Source organism: Rutilus rutilus (assembly GCF_951802725.1).
Source record: "Rutilus rutilus genome assembly, chromosome: 1".
In the NCBI taxonomy this organism is placed as follows: Eukaryota; Metazoa; Chordata; class Actinopteri; order Cypriniformes; family Leuciscidae; genus Rutilus; species Rutilus rutilus.
In genome coordinates, this window is record NC_140209.1 from 22,149,540 (window position 1) to 22,168,002 (window position 18,463).

The following is an 18,463-nucleotide window of genomic DNA, read 5'->3' on the forward strand; positions in this document are numbered from 1 at the left end:
TGCTTCCAGCTCCCAAGCAACTCCATAGCAACCAAACTTGAGTACCCTAGCAACCGTTTTGCAAGACCTATATCTCTGTATCAGAACATCGTATAGAGATGAGTTTTGGCTCTTTTGACTCATGCTAGCAAACAGCACTTCCAACATGCTACACATGCTAGCAGTGAATAGCTACATGCTAATAGCAATTAGTTAAGTGTTGAATCATGCCAAGATCATGCTAAGAACTCTATAAAAACTCCATAGTAACCATCTGTGACAACTACCAACCACCTAGTAACACCATATCAACCGCCCTCAATACCATAGCAACCCCCCAGAACACCCTAGCAACCGCCTAGCAACCACCCAGAACACCCTAGCAACCACCCAAAATAACCTAGCAACCGCCTAGCAACCACCCAAAAGACCCTAACAACCGCCTAGCAACCACCCAAAATACCCTAGCAACCACCCAAAAGACCCTAGCAACCACCCAAAATACCCTAGCAACCACCCAAAACACCCTAGCAACCACCCAGAACACCCTAGCAACCACCTAGCAACCACCCAAAAGACCCTAGCAACCACCCAAAACACCCTAGCAACCGCCTAGCAACCACCCAAAAGACCTTAGCAACCACCCAAAATATCCTAGCAACCACCCAAAACACCCTAGCAACCGCCTAGCAACCACCCAAAACACCCTAGCAACCACCCAAAACACCCTAGCAACTGCCTAGCAACCACTCAAAAGACCCTAGCAACCACCCAAAAGACCCTAGCAACCACCAAAAGACCCTAGCAACCACCCAAAACACCCTAGCAACTGCCTAGCAACCACCCAAAAGACCCTAGCAACCACCCAAAACATCCTAGCAACCACCCAAAACACCCTAGCAACTGCCTAGCAACCACTCAAAAGACCCTAGCAACCACCCAAAAGACCCTAGCAACCACCCAGAAAACCCTAGCAACCGCCTAGCAACCACCCAGAATACCCTAGCAACCACCTAGAACACCCTAGCAACCACCCAAAATACCCTAGCAACCACCCAAAAGACCTTAACAACCACCCAGGACACCCTAGCAACCACCTAGCAACCACCCAGAAACCACCCAGAACACCCTAGCAACCGCCCAAAATACCCTAAAAAATACATTAGGAACCACCCAGAACACCCTAGCAACCTTTGCGGCCCAAACTTTCTCAAGCCAACTTAAAGTTTGTCTCGACGAACTTTCGCATCTAGTTATTATTATTAATCTCATAAACTCTGAGTGTGTGTGTGTGTGTGTGTCTGAGTGAGTGTGTGAGCGAGGTAGTCTGAGTGTGTGTGTGTGTGTGTGTGTGTGTGTGTTTTTGTGTGTGTATCTATCTAACTTATTTATATATCTATCATAAACTTCAAACTACTTTAAACTACTTTAAACTTCAAACCACTTTAAACTTCTTAAGTTTAATGCTTCCAGCTCCCAAGCAACTCCATAGCAACCAAACTTGAGTACCCTAGCAACCGTTTTGCAAGACCTATATCTCTGTATCAGAACATCGTATAGAGATGAGTTTTGGCTCTTTTGACTCATGCTAGCAAACAGCACTTCCAACATGCTACACATGCTAGCAGTGAATAGCTACATGCTAATAGCAATTAGTTAAGTGTTGAATCATGCCAAGATCATGCTAAGAACTCTATAAAAACTCCATAGTAACCATCTGTGACAACTACCAACCACCTAGTAACACCATATCAACCGCCCTCAATACCATAGCAACCCCCCAGAACACCCTAGCAAACGCCTAGCAACCACCCAGAACACCCTAGAAACCACCCAAAATACCCTAGCAACCGCCTAGCAACCACCCAAAAGACCCTAACAACCGCCTAGCAACCACCCAAAAGACCCTAGCAACCACCCAGAACACCCTAGCAACCGCTTAGCAACCACCCAGAACACCCTAGCAACCACCCAAAATACCCTAGCAACCACCCAAAAGACCCTAGCAACCACCCAAAATACCCTAGCAACCACCCAAAACACCCTAGCAACCACCCAGAACACCCTAGCAACCACCTAGCAACCACCCAAAAGACCCTAGCAACCACCCAAAACACCCTAGCAACCGCCTAGCAACCACCCAAAAGACCCTAGCAACCGCCTAGCAACCACCCAAAACACCCTAGCAACCACCCAAAACACCCTAGCAACTGCCTAGCAACCACTCAAAAGACCCTAGCAACCACCCAAAAGACCCTAGCAACCACCCAAAAGACCCTAGCAACCACCCAAAACACCCTAGCAACTGCCTAGCAACCACCCAAAAGACCCTAGCAACCACCCAAAACATCCTAGCAACCACCCAAAACACCCTAGCAACTGCCTAGCAACCACTCAAAAGACCCTAGCAACCACCCAAAAGACCCTAGCAACCACCCAGAAAACCCTAGCAACCGCCTAGCAACCACCCAGAATACCCTAGCAACCACCTAGAACACCCTAGCAACCACCCAAAATACCCTAGCAACCACCCAAAAGACCTTAACAACCACCCAGGACACCCTAGCAACCACCTAGCAACCACCCAGAAACCACCCAGAACACCCTAGCAACCGCCCAAAATACCCTAAAAAATACATTAGGAACCACCCAGAACACCCTAGCAACCTTTGCGGCCCAAACTTTCTCAAGCCAACTTAAAGTTTGTCTCGACGAACTTTCGCATCTAGTTATTATTATTAATCTTCTGTGAAAAACTGTTGACTCAAACTCGCCCTAGAGCTTTAACTCTACATACTCCAAACTCGGCTCAGACACTCAAACTGATCTGAAGTTAGTTGCTATATCTTTTCAGACTGATCGGACTTACGGTTTTCCGACAAATGACGATCAAAACTCGGAAAAACTCCCATTGACTTACATTGGGGAGTTCTAAAAAATTCAAATCCAGATTCAAACTCACCAACCGACAAAAATTCTAATCTAAACACCTTGAAGACTAAACCAAACTGCCGTTCTATATATATTAGCCAATGAAACTCATTTAAACTAATAAACTCTAATCTCATACACTTATAAACTAATTAACTTAAATTTAATAACTAATTAACTAATAAACTCATGAATTCATAGACTTATGAACTCTTAAACTCATAAATTAATAAACTCTGAACTCTAAACTCATTTAAACTTATAAACTCTAAACTCATAAACTCTGAGTGAGTGAGTGTGTCTGAGTGAGTGTGTGAGCGAGGTAGTCTGAGTGAGTGTGTGTGTGTGTGTGTGTGTGTGTGTGTGTGTGTGTGTGTGTGTGTGTGTGTGTGTGTGTGTGTGTGTGTTTTTGTGTGTGTATCTATCTAACTTATTTATATATCTATCATAAACTTCAAACTACTTTAAACTACTTTAAACTTCAAACCACTTTAAACTTCTTAAGTTTAATGCTTCCAGCTCCCAAGCAACTCCATAGCAACCAAACTTGAGTACCCTAGCAACCGTTTTGCAAGACCTATATCTCTGTATCAGAACATCGTATAGAGATGAGTTTTGGCTCTTTTGACTCATGCTAGCAAACAGCACTTCCAACATGCTACACATGCTAGCAGTGAATAGCTACATGCTAATAGCAATTAGTTAAGTGTTGAATCATGCCAAGATCATGCTAAGAACTCTATAAAAACTCCATAGTAACCATCTGTGACAACTACCAACCACCTAGTAACACCATATCAACCGCCCTCAATACCATAGCAACCCCCCAGAACACCCTAGCAACCGCCTAGCAACCACCCAGAACACCCTAGCAACCACCCAAAATACCCTAGCAACCGCCTAGCAACCACCCAAAAGACCCTAACAACCGCCTAGCAACCACCCAAAAGACCCTAGCAACCACCCAGAACACCCTAGCAACCGCTTAGCAACCACCCAGAACACCCTAGCAACCACCCAAAATACCCTAGCAACCACCCAAAAGACCCTAGCAACCACCCAAAACACCCTAGCAACCACCCAGAACACCCTAGCAACCACCTAGCAACCACCCAAAAGACCCTAGCAACCACCCAAAACACCCTAGCAACCGCCTAGCAACCACCCAAAAGACCCTAGCAACCACCCAAAATATCCTAGCAACCACCCAAAACACCCTAGCAACCGCCTAGCAACCACCCAAAACACCCTAGCAACCACCCAAAACACCCTAGCAACTGCCTAGCAACCACTCAAAAGACCCTAGCAACCACCCAAAAGACCCTAGCAACCACCCAAAAGACCCTAGCAACCACCCAAAACACCCTAGCAACTGCCTAGCAACCACCCAAAAGACCCTAGCAACCACCCAAAACATCCTAGCAACCACCCAAAACACCCTAGCAACTGCCTAGCAACCACTCAAAAGACCCTAGCAACCACCCAAAAGACCCTAGCAACCACCCAGAAAACCCTAGCAACCGCCTAGCAACCACCCAGAATACCCTAGCAACCACCTAGAACACCCTAGCAACCACCCAAAATACCCTAGCAACCACCCAAAAGACCTTAACAACCACCCAGGACACCCTAGCAACCACCTAGCAACCACCCAGAAACCACCCAGAACAAGCTAGCAACCGCCCAAAATACCCTAAAAAATACATTAGGAACCACCCAGAACACCCTAGCAACCTTTGCGGCCCAAACTTTCTCAAGCCAACTTAAAGTTTGTCTCGACGAACTTTCGCATCTAGTTATTATTATTAATCTTCTGTGAAAAACTGTTGACTCAAACTCGCCCTAGAGCTTTAACTCTACATACTCCAAACTCGGCTCAGACACTCAAACTGATCTGAAGTTAGTTGCTATATCTTTTCAGACTGATCGGACTTACGGTTTTCCTACAAATGACGATCAAAACTCGGAAAAACTCCCATTGACTTACATTGGGGAGTTCTAAAAAATTCAAATCCAGATTCAAACTCACCAACCGACAAAAATTCAAATCTAAACACCTTGAAGACTAAACCAAACTGCCGTTCTATATATATTAGCCAATGAAACTCATTTAAACTAATAAACTCTAATCTCATACACTTATAAACTAATTAACTTAAATTTAATAACTAATTAACTAATAAACTCATGAATTCATAGACTTATGAACTCTTAAACTCATAAATTAATAAACTCTGAACTCTTAAACTCATTTAAACTTATAAACTCAAAACTCATTTAAACTTATACACTAAACTCAAAAACTTGTACACTTATAAACTCATCCATTTATACACTTATAAACTCTAAACTCATAAACTCTGAGTGTGTGTGTGTGTGTGTGTGTGTGTGTGTGTGTGTGTGTTCACACACACACACACACACACACACACACACACACACACTAAACTCATTTAAACTTAAACTCTAAACTCATTTAAACTTATTAACTCAAAACTCTAAAACTCGTAAACTACTTTAAACTTCAAACCACTTTAAACTTCTTAAGTTTAAAGCTTCCAGCTCCCAAGCAACTCCATAGCAACCAAACTTGAGTACCCTAGCAACCGTTTTGCAAGACCTATATCTCTGTATCAGAACATCGTATAGAGATGAGTTTTGGCTCTTTTGACTCATGCTAGCAAACAGCACTTCCAACATGCTACACATGCTAGCAGTGAATAGCTACATGCTAATAGCAATTAGTTAAGTGTTAAATCATGCCAAGATCATGCTAAGATCTCTATAAAAACTCCATAGTAACCATCTGTGACAACTACCAACCACCTAGTAACACCATATCAACCGCCCTGAATACCATAGCAACCACCCAGAACACCCTAGCAACCGCCTAGCAACCACCCAGAACACCCTAGAAACCACCCAAAATACCCTAGCAACCACCCAAAATATCCTAGCAACCACTCAAAACACCCTAGCAACCGCCTAGCAACCACCCAAAAGACCCTAGCAACCACCCAAAATATCCTAGCAACCACCCAAAACACCCTAGCAACCGCCTAGCAACCACCCAAAAGACCCTAGCAACCACCAAAAATATCCTAGCAACCACCGAAAATATCCTAGCAACCGCCTAGCAACCACCCAAAAGACCCTAGCAACTACCCAAAATATCCTAGCAACCGCCTAGCAACTGCCCAAAAGACCCTAGCAACCACCCAGAACACCCTAGCAACCGCCTAGCAACCAACCAGAACACCCTAGCAACCACCCAAAATACCCTAGCAACCACCCAAAATATCCTAGCAACCACCCAAAAGACCCTAGCAACCGCCTAGCAACCACCCAAAAGACCCTAGCAACCACCGAAAACATCCTAGCAACCGCCTAGCAACCACCCAAAAGACCCTAGCAACCACCCAGAACACCCTAGCAACCGCCTAGCAACCAACCAGAACACCCTAGCAACCACCCAAAATATCCTAGCAACCACCCAAAAGACCCTAGCAACCGCCTAGCAACCACCCAAAAGACCCTAGCAACCACCGAAAATATCCTAGCAACCGCCTAGCAACCACCCAAAAGACCCTAGCAACTACCCAAAATATCCTAGCAACCGCCTAGCAACTACCCAAAAGACCCTAGCAACCACCCAGAACACCCTAGCAACCGCCTAGCAACCAACCAGAACACCCTAGCAACCACCCAAAATACCCTAGCAACCACCCAAAAGACCCTAGCAACCACCCAAAATATCCTAGCAACCAGCCAGAACACCCTAGCAACCGCCTAGCAACCACCCAGAATACCCTAGCAACACCATAGCAACCAACCAGAATACCCTAGCAACCACCTAGCAACACAATAGCAACCACCCAGAATACCCTAGCAACTGCCTAGCAACAACATAGCAACGACCCAGAACACCCTAGCAACAGCCTAGCAACTTTTTTAACTTTAAACTACTTGAAACTTTAAACTACTTTAAACTTCAAACTAATTTAAATTTTAAACTACTTTGAACTTCAAACTACTTTAAACGTCGAAGTACTTTAAACTTCAAACTACTTTCAACTACTTTAAACTTAAAACTAATTCAAACTTTAAACTACTTTAAACTACTTTAACCTTTAAACTGCTTTAAACTTCAAACTACTTTAAACTTCAAACTACTTTCAACTTTAAACTAATTTAAACTTCAAACTACTTTAAACTTCAAACTTCTTCAAACTCTCTGGTCCAGCTTTCTCAAGCCAACTTAAAGTTTGTCTCGACGAACTTTTTTTTCTAGTTATTATTATTAATCTTCTGTGAAAAACTGTTGACTCAAACTCGCCCTAGAGCTTTAACTCTACATACTCCAAACTCGGCTCAGACACTCAAACTGATCTGAAGTTAGTTGCTATATCTTTTCAGACTGATCGGACTTACGGTTTTCCTACAAATGACGATCAAAACTCGGAAAAACTCCCATTGACTTACATTGGGGAGTTCTAAAAAATTCAAATCCAGATTCAAACTCACCAACCGACAAAAATTCAAATCTAAACACCTTGAAGACTAAACCAAACTGCCGTTCTATATATATTAGCCAATGAAACTCATTTAAACTAATAAACTCTAATCTTATACACTTATAAACTAATTAACTTAAATTTAATAACTAATTAACTAATAAACTCATGAATTCATAGACTTATGAACTCTTAAACTCATAAATTAATAAACTCTGAACTCTTAAACTCATTTAAACTTATAAACTCAAAACTCATTTAAACTTATACACTAAACTCAAAAACTTGTACACTTATAAACTCATCCATTTATACACTTATAAACTCTAAACTCATAAACTCTGAGTGTGTGTGTGTGTGTGTGTGTGTGTGTGTGTGTGTGTTCACACACACACACACACACACACACACACACACACACACACACACACACTCTAAACTCATTTAAACTTAAACTCTAAACTCATTTAAACTTATTAACTCAAAACTCTAAAACTCGTAAACTACTTTAAACTTCAAACCACTTTAAACTTCTTAAGTTTAAAGCTTCCAGCTCCCAAGCAACTCCATAGCAACCAAACTTGAGTACCCTAGCAACCGTTTTGCAAGACCTATATCTCTGTATCAGAACATCGTATAGAGATGAGTTTTGGCTCTTTTGACTCATGCTAGCAAACAGCACTTCCAACATGCTACACATGCTAGCAGTGAATAGCTACATGCTAATAGCAATTAGTTAAGTGTTAAATCATGCCAAGATCATGCTAAGATCTCTATAAAAACTCCATAGTAACCATCTGTGACAACTACCAACCACCTAGTAACACCATATCAACCGCCCTGAATACCATAGCAACCACCCAGAACACCCTAGCAACCGCCTAGCAACCACCCAGAACACCCTAGAAACCACCCAAAATACCCTAGCAACCACCCAAAATATCCTAGCAACCACTCAAAACACCCTAGCAACCGCCTAGCAACCACCCAAAAGACCCTAGCAACCACCCAAAATATCCTAGCAACCACCCAAAACACCCTAGCAACCGCCTAGCAACCACCCAAAAGACCCTAGCAACCACCAAAAATATCCTAGCAACCACCGAAAATATCCTAGCAACCGCCTAGCAACCACCCAAAAGACCCTAGCAACTACCCAAAATATCCTAGCAACCGCCTAGCAACTGCCCAAAAGACCCTAGCAACCACCCAGAACACCCTAGCAACCGCCTAGCAACCAACCAGAACACCCTAGCAACCACCCAAAATACCCTAGCAACCACCCAAAATATCCTAGCAACCACCCAAAAGACCCTAGCAACCGCCTAGCAACCACCCAAAAGACCCTAGCAACCACCAAAAATATCCTAGCAACCGCCTAGCAACCACCCAAAAGACCCTAGCAACTACCCAAAATATCCTAGCAACCGCCTAGCAACTACCCAAAAGACCCTAGCAACCACCCAGAACACCCTAGCAACCGCCTAGCAACCAACCAGAACACCCTAGCAACCACCCAAAATACCCTAGCAACCACCCAAAAGACCCTAGCAACCACCCAAAATATCCTAGCAACCACCCAGAACACCCTAGCAACCGCCTAGCAACCACCCAGAATACCCTAGCAACACCATAGCAACCAACCAGAATACCCTAGCAACCACCTAGCAACACAATAGCAACCACCCAGAATACCCTAGCAACTGCCTAGCAACAACATAGCAACGACCCAGAACACCCTAGCAACAGCCTAGCAACTTTTTTAACTTTAAACTACTTGAAACTTTAAACTACTTTAAACTTCAAACTAATTTAAATTTTAAACTACTTTGAACTTCAAACTACTTTAAACGTCGAAGTACTTTAAACTTCAAACTACTTTCAACTACTTTAAACTTAAAACTAATTCAAACTTTAAACTACTTTAACCTTTAAACTGCTTTAAACTTCAAACTACTTTAAACTTCAAACTACTTTCAACTTTAAACTAATTTAAACTTCAAACTACTTTAAACTTCAAACTTCTTCAAACTCTCTGGTCCAGCTTTCTCAAGCCAACTTAAAGTTTGTCTCGACAAACTTTTTTTTCTAGTTAAGTTGGCTTGAGAAAGCCAACATATTGAAATCCTATTTAAACTTATTATTATTAAGTTGGCTTGAGAGAGCCAACTTACTGAAATCCTATTTAAACTTATTATTATTATTATTATTATTATTCTTCTGTTAAAAACTGTTGACTCAAACTCGTCCTAGAGCTTTAACTCTACATACTCCAAACTCGGCTCACACACTCAAACTGATCTGAAGTTAGTTGCTTTATCTTTTCAGACTGATCGGACTTACGGTTTTCCTACAAATGACGATCAAAACTCGGAAAAACTCCCATTGACTTAACATTGGGCATTCTAAAAAAATTCAAACTCACCAACCGACAAAAATTTAAATCTAAATCCCTTGAAAACTAATTCAAACTGCCATTCTATATATATTAGCCAATGAAACTCATTTAAACTAATAAACTCTAATCTCATACACTTATAAACTAATTAACTTAAATTTAATAACTAATTAACTAATAAACTCATGAATTCATAGACTTATGAACTCTTAAACTCATAAATTAATACATTCTGAACTCTAAACTCATTTAAACTTATAAACTCTAAACTCAAAAACTTGTACACTTATAAACTCTAAACTCATAAACTCTGAGTGTGTGTGTGTGTCTGAGTGAGTGTGTGAGCGAGGTAGTCTGTGTGAGTGTGTGTGTGTGTGTGTGTGTGTGTGTGTGTGTGTGTGTGTGTGTGTGTGTGTGTTTGTTTGTTTGTATCTATCTAACTTATTTATATATCTATCATAAACTTCAAACTACTTTAAACTACTTTAAACTTCAAACCAATTTAAACTTCTTAAGTTTAAAGCTCCCAGCTCCCAAGCAACTCCATAGCAACCAAACTTGAGTACCCTAGCAACCGTTTTGCAAGACCTATATCTCTGTATCAGAACATCGTATAGAGATGAGGTTTGGCTCTTTTGACTCATGCTAGCAAACAGCACTTCCAACATGCTACATATGCTAGCAGTGAATAGCTACATGCTAATAGCGATTAGTTAAGTGTTAAATCATGCCAAGATCATGCTAAGAACTCTATAAAAACTCCATAGTAACCATCTGTGACAACTACCAACCACCTAGTAACACCATATCAACCGCCCTGAATACCATAGCAACCCCCCAGAACACCCTAGCAACCGCCTAGCAACCACCCAAAAGACCCTAGCAACCACCCAGAACACCGTAGCAACCACCCAAAAGACCCTAGCAACCACCCAAAAGACCCTAGCAACCGCCTAGCAACCACCCAAAAGACCCTAGCAACCACCCAGAACACCGTAGCAACCACCCAAAAGACCCTAGCAACCACCCAAAAGACCCTAGCAACCGCCTAGCAACCACCCAAAAGACCCTAGCAACCACCCAGAATACCCTAGCAACCACCCAAAACAGCCTAGCAACCACCCAGAACACCCTGACCACCACCTAGCAACCACCCAGAATACCTTAGCAACGCCTAGCAACACCATAGCAACCACCCATAACACCCTAGCAACTGCCTAGCAACCACCCAGAACACCCTAGCAACCACCCAAAATACCCTAGCAACTGCCTAGCAACCACCCAAAACCGCCTAGCAACCACCCAAAACACCCTAGCAACGCCTAGCAACACCATAGCAACCACCCATAACACCCTAGCAACTGCCTAGCAACCACCCAGAACACCCTAGCAACCACCCAAAATACCCTAGCAACCGCCTAGCAACCACCCAAAACACCCTAGCAACCGCCTAGCAACCACCCAAAATACCCTAGCAACCACCCAAAAGACCCTAGCAACCACCCAAAATATCCTAGCAACCACCCAGAACACCCTAGCAACCGCCTAGCAACCACACAAAAGACCCTGGCAACCGCCTAGCAACCACCCAAAACACCCTAGCAACCACCCAAAACACCCTAGCAACCACCCAAAATACCCTAGCAACCGCCTAGCAACCACCCAGAATACCTTAGCAACCGCCTAGCAACACCATAGCGACCACCCATAACATCCTAACAACCGCCTAGCAAAAAACTTTCCGGTCCAAACTTTCTCAAGCCAACTTAAAGTTTGTCTCGACGAACTTTCGCATCTAGTTATTATTATTCTTCTGAGCGGAAAAAAATCTGAGACTAACTCCTCCTAGAGCTTTAACGCTACATACTCCAAACTCGGCTCAGACACTCAAACTGATCTGACTCGAGTTGCTTTATCTTTTCAGACTGATCGGACTTACGGTTTTCCTAAAAATGACGATCAAAACTCGAAAAAACTCATTCAAAAACTCCATTGACTTACATTGGGGAGTTCTAAAAAATTCAAACCGACAAAAATTTAAATCTAAACACCTTGAAGACTAAACCAAACTGCCATTCTATATACTATATGAGCCATTGAGACTCATTTAAACTAATAAACTCTAAACTATAAACACTTATAAACTAATTAACTTATAAACTAATGAATTCATAAACTTATGAACTCTTAAGCTCTTAAATTAATAAACTCTGAACTCTGAATCTCATTTAAACTTATAAACTCTAAACTGATTTAAACTTATAAACTCAAAACTCAAGAACTCATACACTTATAAACTCATCAATTTATACACTTATAAACTCTAAACTCAGACACACACACTGAGTTTATGAGTGAGTGTGTGAGCGAGTTAGTGTGTGTGTGTGTGTGTGTGTGTGTGTCTATCTAACTTATTTATCTATCTGTCAAACTTCAAACTACTGTAAACTACTGTAAACTTCAAACCACTATAAACTTCTTAAGTTTAAATCTTCCAGCTCCCAAGCAACTCCATAGCAACCAAACTCGAGTACCCTAGCAACCGTTTTGTAAGACCTATATCTCTGTATCAGAACATCGTATAGAGATGAGGTTTGGCTCTTTTGACTCATGCTAGCAAACAGCACTTCCAACATGCTACACATGCTAGCAGTGAATAGCTACATGCTAATAGTGATTAGTTAAGTGTTAAATCATGCCAAGATCATGCTAAGAACTCTATAAAAACTACATAGTAACCATCTGTGACAACTACCAGCCACCTAGTAACACCATATCAACCGCCCTGAATACCTTAGCAACCGCCTAGCAACACCATAGCAACCACCCATAACACCCTAGCAACCGCCTAGCAACCACCCATAACACCCTAGCAACCACCTAGCAACCACCCAAAAGACCCTAGCAACCACCCAAAAGACCCTAGCAACCACCTAGCAACCACCCAAAAGACCCTAGCAACCACCGAAAATATCCTAGCAACCGCCTAGCAACCACCCAAAAGACCCTAGCAACTACCCAAAATATCCTAGCAACCGCCTAGCAACTACCCAAAAGACCCTAGCAACCACCCAGAACACCCTAGCAACCGCCTAGCAACCAACCAGAACACCCTAGCAACCACCCAAAATACCCTAGCAACCACCCAAAAGACCCTAGCAACCACCCAAAATATCCTAGCAACCACCCAGAACACCCTAGCAACCGCCTAGCAACCACCCAGAATACCCTAGCAACACCATAGCAACCAACCAGAATACCCTAGCAACCACCTAGCAACACAATAGCAACCACCCAGAATACCCTAGCAACTGCCTAGCAACAACATAGCAACGACCCAGAACACCCTAGCAACAGCCTAGCAACTTTTTTAACTTTAAACTACTTGAAACTTTAAACTACTTTAAACTTCAAACTAATTTAAATTTTAAACTACTTTGAACTTCAAACTACTTTAAACGTCGAAGTACTTTAAACTTCAAACTACTTTCAACTACTTTAAACTTAAAACTAATTCAAACTTTAAACTACTTTAAACTTTAAACTACTTTAACCTTTAAACTGCTTTAAACTTCAAACTACTTTAAGCTTCAAACTACTTTCAACTTTAAACTAATTTAAACTTCAAACTACTTTAAACTTCAAACTTCTTCAAACTCTCTGGTCCAGCTTTCTCAAGCCAACTTAAAGTTTGTCTCGACAAACTTTTTTTTCTAGTTAAGTTGGCTTGAGAAAGCCAACATATTGAAATCCTATTTAAACTTATTATTATTATTATTATTCTTCTGAGCGGAAAAAAATCTGAGACTAACTCCTCCTAGAGCTTTAACTCTACATACTCCAAACTCGGCTCAGACACTCAAACTGATCTGACTCGGTATGCTATATCTTTTCAGACTGATCGGACTTACGGTTTTCCTAAAAATGACGATCAAAACTCGAAAAAACTCATTCAAAAACTCCCATTGACTTACATTGGGGAGTTCTAAAAAATTCAAACCGACAAAAATTTAAATCTAAACACCTTGAAGACTAAACCAAACTGCCGTTCTATATACTATATGAGCCATTGAGACTCATTTAAACTAATAAACTCTAAACTATAAACACTTATAAACTAATTAACTTATAAACTCATGAATTCATAAACTTATGAACTCTGATGGTGCGTTCACACCAAACGCGAATAGCGCGTCAGGCGCGAGTGATTTCAAAGTTAAGTCAATGCAAAGACGCGTTTCGCGCGTAAAAAATTCCTGCGGCGCGAATGAGGCGTTTAGCGCGGCGCGGTAGACGCGAATACGCCTCATTCGCGCGTCAAGTTCGCGCGAATAGCGCGAATTGAGCGTCTGGCGCGTTAAGCGCGTTACGCGCGAATGATTTTATTAGTGCTTTTTGTGCATTCACGCGTTTGACGCGAATTCGCGTCTGCCGCTCAAGTTGAAAAATCTGAACTTCTGCGTCAATTCGCGCCGCGTTAACCAATAGGAGCCTTGCTGCTGTCACGTGGTGAAGTGACGAGATAAACTCCCGCGTGGAGTTTCATTCATTTAAAATGGAGGAAAAATTAATTTTAGCCGTGAGCAGTCACCCAGAGCTATACGATAGCAGTTCTTATTTTTACCGAGACAGGAATAAAAAGGACCTTGCTTGGAAAAGGGTCAGTGAGGAGATAGGGCAAACTGGTGAGTTGTAAACATGTACACATTTCACTTTTAAATCACGTTATTGACCTTGCCGCTATATTCCCGCTATACAGCTACTTTTCGCTAACAAGATAATGTTTATTCAGAGGAAGTTTGCAGGAAAAAATGGAAAAGCCTCAGGGACACGTACCTGAAGGAGAAGAGGAAGGAGATGGAGAAGAGGAGTGGATCAGCAGCAGGGTCTGTGAAGAGGTGGAAATTCTCTCAGATCTTGGGATTCCTCGACCCCTTCGTCACCCCACGGGAGACGAGTGGTAACATGGAGGGGGTCGAGGCCCAGATCGAAGAGGACTACCACCTCGAGGACCAGGGACAGCCTGAAGAGATATCAGGGGAGACAGTGACAGGTGTGTTTCCAGTCAAGGCATTTATGATGCCATGTTTACAGATGAAGAAAATGTAATCTATCTATGACTATTGTTACCAATGTGTTTAACATAATAACATTTAAATGTTTAAAATAACATTTAATATTGTCTTGACAGAGGTAAATTATCAAAGAGGGGATCATCAAAGATCCCCTGCCTCTCCTCCTGTCTCCCCAGTCCCTGGTCCCTCAGTCCCTGCTGCTGAACCCACAGGTGAGTGAAGGCAATCGTACAAACAATATTTCAACATGTTACGAGCTCTAGTCCCCTTACTAATAATCATTGTATTTGTAAATGCAGACACAAATCCATTGCAATGTATGGAACCAATCATCTGCATACATACTTTATAGCTACTGTTCATTTGCATGTTTATCTATGTATATGTCTGAAGTATATTTATTTATTAATTTATTAATTAAAGGATAGCCTCTAACTTGTAACTTTAATTAAAGCCTATAACTTTAATTACTTAATATATGTTAAAGCAAGTTAAAAACAGTATCACATTTGCATTTAAATAAAAAAAAATTAAACCTTCACTGTGAACATGAAAATCAGGGATCATCTTTCTGCCTTCTCATTGCAGTGCTGTGTTGTATTTTTTTATTTCACAGGCCAACAGAGGAGGAGAGCCCGCCGGCGGCCCCGTGAGCGGTCCCAGGATGGTCCGTCGGAGGTGGAGCAGGCGCTGATGGAGCTTCTGTCACAACCTCCGGCGCGACCTCCAGCCCCACCGCCACTGACCGCCGATGAGCACTTCCTCCTCAGCCTTCTGCCTTTTCTGCAGAGCATGCCGCCTCATATAAAAGAAAATGTTAAATTCCAAATATATAAATTGACAATGGAAAACAGCACCACTGTGTTAAATTTGGAGCAATATGACCCCCCACAGTAGGTTTTAAAAAAAATGAGGCAGCAGGCTCTGCAGGAAACGCAGAATGCCCTCCTTCCTTTTCTCCTACATGTTGTTCCCTGTGGTTTTTCCACCTTCCAAGCGAGGTCCTTTTTATTCCTGTCTCTTTGTAAATAGTTTGTACGTTCAGTTTTTTTATTTTTAAAATCTGTTCATATTGTTAAATATAAATGTTCTATATTCATTTTATTTAAACCAATAAATTATTTTACAATCTGACTAAATGCCTGGTGTGGTTCTATGCACAACAAAGCAAATCTTGTATCACATAACTTGTTTTTTTAATATACGAGATGTATTAATTTAGTATTTAATGTTATTTATTCCATATCTAAATATAGATTATATGAAACATCATTGTAATATAAAGACAACCAACAACAACAAAAAAGAAAGGTTCATTACTTTTGGAGGCTGGCTCCATTTATTTATTAAAAAATAAATAAATAATTTTACCTTGTATACAAACATGGAAAACCTGTAATTTTGAAAAGGTTAGTCAGAGTTTAAACTTAATGCATGTGCATGTTGTGGACCTGACAGACTGGAACTGAGGCTGACAACCTGGAAAAAATACTACATATTATAATGGAGGAAAACTGTTTTTAGAAAGACATGTTCTTTATAGGTTTGTGGGTGGCTCTTAAAAGAGCCGTTGTGGGAAGTCATGAGGAGGACTTCAAATGCTACTCCGTCGGCTGCCATGGTACTGCTCCCTCCGCCGAGAAGTGTTCCATGAAAACCTCCCTCGCCTGGAGTGCCTCTCTGGAGGAGTTGTTGGCTGCAACTCGACCCAGACCTGGCAGTGGCTCATCTCCAGCATGCCCCGCGCCCCTCACAGCAGGTGCCTCTCTCCCTTCCGAATACCGCATGAAGTTGTGGAGAACACACGTCGCCTTCACACACTTCTCCGCAACTTCAGGGTGGACCTCGATGAGGCGGCGGTACATCCTCCACTGTGAGGAGAGGATGCCAAAGGCGTTCTCCACCACCAGCCTGGCTCTGGAGAGACGGTAGTTGAAAACACGCCTTTCTGGAGGAAGCGTGCGTCCAGGGAAGGGCCGCATGAGGTTCCTCCGCAGCGGGAACGCCTCATCAGCCACGAAGACATGGGGCTGGGGTCCTCTCTCTTCCGCACCAGGTAGAGGGTGGTCAGGAGGCAGATGAAGAGTGCCAGCCCGGAGAGCCTGTCCAAAGGCAGAGTTTGCCAGGATCCCACCGTCACTGGTCCTGCCATACCCCCCAACATCGATCACCCGGAAGCGATACTTCGCATCCACAACTGCAAGCAGAACGATGGAGAACGTTCCCTTGTAGTTGTGGAACTGGGATCCTGAGTTGGGGGGTGCCTTCAGCACCACATGCTTCCCATCCACCGCTCCAATGCACAGAGGGAAGTTCCACCGCTCCTGAAATCCCTCTGCGATGGACCTCCAGTCATCGTTGGTGGCAGGGGCGGATTAAGGTGGTCAGGGGCCCCTAGGCTGCTCTTTGTGTGAGGCCCCCCCCCCCACACTAAAAATGTATTTAGTGCCATACATGGCCATACGCAACTACAGTGAACTGGCATACACACACATTGAGACAGCCAAAGTGTTTTCTTTACATTCCTTCAAGTGGTGGACCACAACAGTAAGACAATTACCACCACACCACATAGGTAAAATGAAAAATTGAACATTACAAACAAACCACAAATACAAACAAGACCCAGTGCTTAGAATCAACCATTTAATTATGATCAAGAAACACTGGCAGTAAAACCAAAACTAACTTAATAAACAGAGGTGTAATTGTTAGAGGTTTTTTGTTTGCGCCAGGCACGGCGTTATGGGTGGGCCTGACGGGCTTAGGCCCACCCACTTTTCAACAGGCCCATCCAAAAATTTCCTTCAAAACAAAAAACAAAAAAAACAACCTTTTAATATATTCTAATTTTGGCAGAAATTATAAAAAATCGACAAAAGCTCATAATTTGTGCTAAAATAGTGTAAATATTTAGTTTTAAAAACAATTTTAAAAAGCTGGTTATGTCTATTTTGATGTTTCTGCGCAAGTTCGGCAGACAGTGAGGTTCGGGTTTGTTCCGATCAGAGCTCGTGAGCGGAGAGCGCATTTCTGAATATTCCGCTCCGCTCGCTCTTTCCGCAGGGTCGCTCGCTCAACCCAGAATGGCCTGAGACTGGTTCGAAAATATGTGGAATAAGGGCTGCCTCAGACTAAATTTTTTTCTAGTCAACTAGAAGTTGTTCATTTAAGCCTTCGTGGAAAATTCGCCCCTTTATATTAATTTAATTACTTAGGCTATAATGAGCGTTTACGTAGGCCTAATATAGCTGCACTCAAGCGCACGACCGCATGCATAAAGCTTGCCACAAAGAACCGGTAAAAGTAATGATTATGAATGTGTCTAAAATAGCAAGGAGACATTTAATTATTTATTAATAAACTGGTGTTTTCTGTGTCGCTGCAAAGATGAAGTTGACGATGCGGTCTCGCCATGAACGCCAGAGAGAAATGCACATTTCATATGGATTACATATTCAGAGAGTAGCCTATTTGTTTTGAATATTTTCGTTTAGAAGTAGACATTTCAAGCTTTCTATAATAGATAGCCTATATTTCTCAAATCTGTGAGGCACAAGCTGAGT